The following is a 6,336-nucleotide window of genomic DNA, read 5'->3' on the forward strand; positions in this document are numbered from 1 at the left end:
TTATCATCTGCCTTTTTACGCCAATGTTGCCGCCTTCGGCGGCTGCTTAAATAAGTTTCGTGGCGGTATCAATCGATCTATATCTATATCATTATTAATTTAAATAAAATATTTTCTAGATCTATCTCCAGTTCCGTCGTTTGGAATATTTTTAAGGGAGGGGGAGGGGAGACACAAACTACTTGCACTTCATGCAAATTTTGTCGAAAAATAACAAAAAACACTTCTACTTTTACTTGAAAGCATTGTTTTTTTCAAAATCATGTTGTGTGGGCGGGGGGGGGGGGGCATTGATACCCCGTTGAAGTTCCTTAAATAACGGGCATGTCTTTTTCTTGCTCTCCATCTACTATATCGACCTCTGCATTCGTCTATCTGTCTATCTATACGATCTATGCGTATCTACCTCCGACAGTAATTAACAATGTTTTCAAATCGCAGCGGCGCCCCCCCCCCCCAACCCCCGTTGTTGTTCTTTTAATAACGGGGTCTGTCTATCTCTCACTGTACATCGATCTGTAGATTTATCTTTCTCTAGATCCATGGAAATTTACCTCTGATAGTAATTAACAATCTTTTTTCAAAGAAAAAAAGTATTAATTCGAGAACAAAATTAAAAAAAAAAAAAAAAAAAAAAAAAAAATTTGTACACTCATTGTATATCTATCTACCTATTCGATCCATCTCTAAATTTTCTCATCTATCTCTATTTATTTTGATCTAACCTCCAATCTTATTCCCTAACAAAAAGAAAGTCATGCAAAAAAAGCGCGCTTACTTATTTATTAAAATGCGCAAAAAATTGATGTCTTTGTGGTACCCCGGAGTTTGCCAAAGTATAAAAATCATTGTTTTTATTGAAATTCAAAAAAAAAAAAGTGGCTGGGACCAAAACGATCCGATGTGGTCCGTCTGATTAACCGAAATCGAATGTTTAGCAAAACATCCGGGGGGGGGGGGGAGAAATACCCGGAAAGAAAAAAAAAAAAAGCGAATGAATCCTTCGAAAGGAAGGAAAGAAAAAAGCAAGTTACGCACTTCAGTTAGATCACGTGGTTACGTTACGTCATATTCGCAGCAGTCGGCGGACAGCAGATCTTCCGTGAAGCGATAGCTCATATCTTCGTCCTGCCTTTAAAAAATTGTAAAAAAAAAACTTTTGAATATTTTTGAAAACTTTTTTTTTTCTGTAGAGGGCGAAATGTTCTGGCTACTACATAGTAAAATTGAAGAAAAGAGGTCATTATATTTTTCGCGGGATGCGTTTAGAAAAAAATTAAACCCAGAAAAAAATGCAAAATAAAGGTTTTTTCAAAAATTCATAAAAAATACAAAAATTGCTCTATCTTCAAAATTTTTTTGTTCATCATATTTAAAATTAAATTTCGGACACTATAGTGCAAAAAATATTTGTCTGGCGCGATTGGTTCGGGGTCTGTGAGGTTAAAAATACTAAAAAGTGCTAAAAATCACATAAAACATTAAATAACTTTTTTTCTAATTAAAATATCAAAAATCGAAGCCCGAGGTGCACAATTTCAGCAAAAACTACACCTGTATACCAAATTTCATCTTTCTAGGCCTTACCGTTTTCCCGGGATGCGCGCCACAAACACACACACACACACACACACACACACAAACATCTTATTTTATTATATGTATAGATAGAAGAAGATAGAAGATAGATAGAAGATAGATAGAAGATATGTATAGAAGATGATGCAGACTAAGTTTTACTATTGAATTTAAAATACAGTTGAAACCAGGGCTGTGGAGTCGGAGTCGGAGTCGAAGAGTCGGAGTCGGACTGATTTTGGCGTAAAGAAGTTGGAGTCGGAGTCAGTAGAAAATATGCCGACTCCGACTCCGACTCCGGTCTACTTTTTTTCTTTAATTTTCGCTGACTCTCCTGGCATTTTTTGAAAAACTGACTACCAGTTGATTCGATTACATGTATAAAAGCCTACTAATAAGAAAACAACTGTCATTAATAACCAGCTGGCTTGATTGTTCATCGAATTTTCTGTAATAGCCACCTACGCTGTTCCCTAGTTTGCTTGTTTTTCAACATTCTTGAAATAATAGCAACTGTGAGCACGGTTTTCTTACCTAACATTTTATATTTTTTTAATCACTTTAAAACAACAATAATAAAATTTTTTAAAATCACTTTAAAACAACAATAATAACATTTTTTTTTTACTTCGACCTTAGTTATAAAATTGTAAAAGGAATGTACCCCTTGAGCAAGTTGCAGCCCGTAGTTCGAGAGGTATCTTACGGTGTTCTGTAATTCAACTTAGTGTTGGCGTGCAAAGGCGCAAATCTAAAAGACATGATAAAATATATCTGTCTTTTCAATTTAAGGACAACATCTACAAGCTTGATTCTCAACAAAAGTATGAAATAGAACAAATATCTTGGTTACAACATTCAAATAATTGCAGTTAATCTTAAAATCTTCATTTCAAGATTAATTCTAAAGCAGCCAGTAAAATTAAAATTAAAAATTGAGGGAATAATTATAGGAAAAAGAAAAGCTATTTGTACAAAGCTGTATATTGCCGCATTTTCTGTAAAATTTTCTCCAAGCGTACATGTACCCCCATATTTTCCCTCAATACAAGTATAGTGCCTTATTTTCGTTGAAATTTTATAGATGAAATATAATTTCAAATTTATTGGGGATTTTTTTTTCAGAATTAAAGTATGTGTATTGTTTTTATAAACTCTGAAATATACTTGAGGTGTCACCCACCAGATGGATCTCGGCCGGAGCGGACCGCCCTCGCTCTAGAAAGGTTTTTTGACTTAGCAAAAAAAAGTGTTTTTGAAAATCACACGATTTGATCAACATCTATTTGTTAAACATTAATGGGGAGCAAGTTAAACCTTTTCAATTTTTTTAACAGTAGGATGATTATGTGATTTCAATTTTAAAATCGTAATTATTGGAACAATTTGATTTTCAAATTCAATTTCTGACGTTGTATGCTTCTTAATTTTACAAAAAAAATACAGCGCTTAAATTTCATAAGAAACAAATTAATATTTCAATCTCTGTATAGAGGTTTTCCTCCCTTCTCATGAGGGGGATAGGGGTTGAATTGAAAAATAAATAAATAAAAAAGCCGGAGTCGGAGTTGGAGTCGGAGTCGAGTGTTTCGAAACCCCAGAGTCGGAGTCGGGGTCGGAGTCGGCTATTTTCCTTCCGACTCCGCAGCCCTGGTTGAAACTGTTGAGAGGAGAGGGATAGAACATGTAAACCACCGAATAAAATGTTTTAATACTGATATCCCAGATTTTTTTGTTTTTCAAAACGCACATTAGAATTTTTTTTAAAAAAGTCAGTTTCACTTAATATACACAGAACGTGTAGTAGAACCTTGTTTATCCGGCTCTCGTTCATTCGGATCTACGTATTATCCGAATCAAGATCATAGCTTAAAAATGTATGTTCAAATAGATCATTTTAAATTCTAATAGCAAAACGTTGCTATAAGTTAGTTCACTATACACTTACTTTTTGTTTTGATTAAATTCTCCTGTGTAGATATTACAATGAGTACTAGTATTATATTAAACACCATTGCTGCTGAACTATAATGATACGCACTTTGGATGATCGTGCTTTATTCAAACAGTAACTATATGGTTGAACCAGAATACAGTGAACAAATTTATTTATCAAAAATTATGCGAAAAATCGCTTTGATATTTTTTATAGTCCTGTAAATTTGTTTTATGTAATTATACTCCAGAAAAGGTTTTTTATCCTTTACAACGGTAAGTCTGCTTAGTTGAGGAATTTGCTTCCCTCATTAATAAATGGCATATTCTTCCGGATTGCCTTTGGTCCCAGTTAGCCAAATTTTTATTTAATGCAGTATAAATCCTTAAAATTCTTCCAACGAATTATTTCCCACAAGTTGTTCATTATATGTCCGTCCATATACTTCAATTATTTTATGGAGAAAACGAAATGATGCGAATTTTAATATTTTCTGATTACTCATATTTTTTAGAATACTAAAACCCTACTATACTTTACAAACTAAAAAAATAATAAAAATCCAACCTGAGTTTCAATCTAATTAGACCTCCTCGTTTTACTTAAAAAGTAATATTTCCAGCGCAAGACGAAAAGATTATGCAATCTGAGCGTGATCATTACAAGGGGCCCCAGCTGGTTTGCATTCTCCCAGTTGTTCACCGGATATGATTCCCCCCAATTCCGTCGATCGATACGCACGAGATGGAGAATCTCGGATAACGACGCAACTTTGGCACTTGAACAATGGGACGGGGATAAGTTTGCACGGTAATTGATTGCAATCACTGCAATTCTTAAACTTAGTTCGCGTCCCGAGAGTAAGTTTCCTCCTTTTTTTTTTTTGTGCGTTGTAGTATTTTTATAAAGATCGAAGCGATGTCACATTGATTTCTTCCGAGATATTCCTTGCTAGTGACAGCCTTTAACAACTTCATATAAAGTGTCGAGACGTATTGATTTTAGGGATTTTTAGGTAAAAATGCTATAGAGTTCAGACTTATAAGAGCAAAATGGCTGAATGAAGAAAACTAGTATGTTTGTTTTAGAAATAAATTTATGTATTTTTTTCAGCATGGATGAGTATACATGAAAAAATAATAGATTTTGCGTTAATACAATTTGTATAACTCAAGAAGCAATCTAAGGCAAAACTGGGGAAACACTGGAAAGTACTAAACATTTCTATATTTGCCCCCTATTTGAAAAGAAGGCGGCTATTATTCAAACTCCAAGTATCTCCGAGACGCTAACTCCAATTTTAACTCCAAGTGCTGAACATTTTTGTTAAGAAAAAATTAGTTTCGAATACAATTACTAAGTTTCAATTATTTTCTTGAGCACTAGGGATCTGTTACTTACTAAAATATATTTTCGAGAAAATTGAATATTGTTGTTGATATTCATTTAACTTAAAAATTTTACTAACATTATGTTTGCTTGATAAGTTCTGTAAAAAAATCACTCAAACTTATTTTTTTTATTTTTTGCTTGTTCAAATATTTAGGAAAAAAGGTTCTTAGATAAATTTTTTTATGTAGACCTTTATATGATTATTTTTTTTTTACATAAATGGCTCCTGCATTGCAAATTGTCTTCATTTTTACTTACTACGTGACAATAAATGAAGAAATCTCTCTACTGCCATACTTTTTCTGAAGACATCCAGTCGAACCCGCTTAAAAGAATACCCATTTTAAAACGAAAAAATATTCTTATAAGCGGGATATTCCATTAACCGGATCAAAATAACACATTGCATTGGTTTGGTACCTTGAAAATGTATTATATTAAGCGTGATATTCTTTCAACCGGTATTCTAATAAGCAGGCTCGACTGTACAGACCATTGTGACCGAAAATGACCTTTCTCAAGTATATTAAAGTTTATATTACCTACATTAATTAGAAGTATTTTTTTATAAAGTAGTTCATAAAAGTTTATTTTGATGGAAATGCATTTATTAAAACAATATAAAAACTAAATGCATGTCTTGCACTTTGAGACATTAATTTAAAAAGTCAATTTCTGTATGCGGTCTGCGTATGTTGTTTCTTATAACTTCTACTGAAATTTAACTTGTTTGTTATATAAGTATTTTGATAAAGATTAAAATTCTCTGTAGGGCTTTCTTTATCTCTTTGAAATGAAATGACAAATTGTTCCTGTAAAAAAAATAAATAAATAAATAGGGGAGACCGGGGTTAGTTGTTATACGGGGTAAGTTGTAACATTCGAATTTAAAATTAACCGCCAGGAGAAACTGACTTTCCTTGCAGTAGATGATAGCACTCACCCATCTGCATTCCCTGACGACAACTATAGTTCTTGCAGTCAGTAGCAGGGAGAGTGCTCAAGGAAAACGGTTTTTTGAGTCTGGAAGTAATTTTTCTTTCCGTTTATATCTTTCTATTTGTGACAAAGCCGTTGCATACAACGAATTTAACTCTATACCATGTGAAAGCCTAAATTTTCAGGTAAGTGCTAGCATATTTAAAAGTTTAGTACAAAGATATAATACTAGTAATATGTGCCAAGAATTAAAGTGGCGTCATATGGGGAAATTGCTACAATTTTGTTGGATTTAGTTGTTACAAGTAACAACTTGCCCCATGTAAGTTTTAATTTAATATTATGTTTTCTTTTAAAATGTGATATGGCGGGAGACTATAAAAACAAGACGGACGGGGGCAAAACACTTAAAGAAACATACCTGGATGTGGCTAAAGAAGTAATTGTAGGTAGTTCATTACAAAAGGTAGCCGATGAATTTCATGACACTA

Source organism: Uloborus diversus, chromosome 8 (genome assembly GCF_026930045.1).
Source record: "Uloborus diversus isolate 005 chromosome 8, Udiv.v.3.1, whole genome shotgun sequence".
Classification (NCBI taxonomy): Eukaryota; Metazoa; Arthropoda; class Arachnida; order Araneae; family Uloboridae; genus Uloborus; species Uloborus diversus.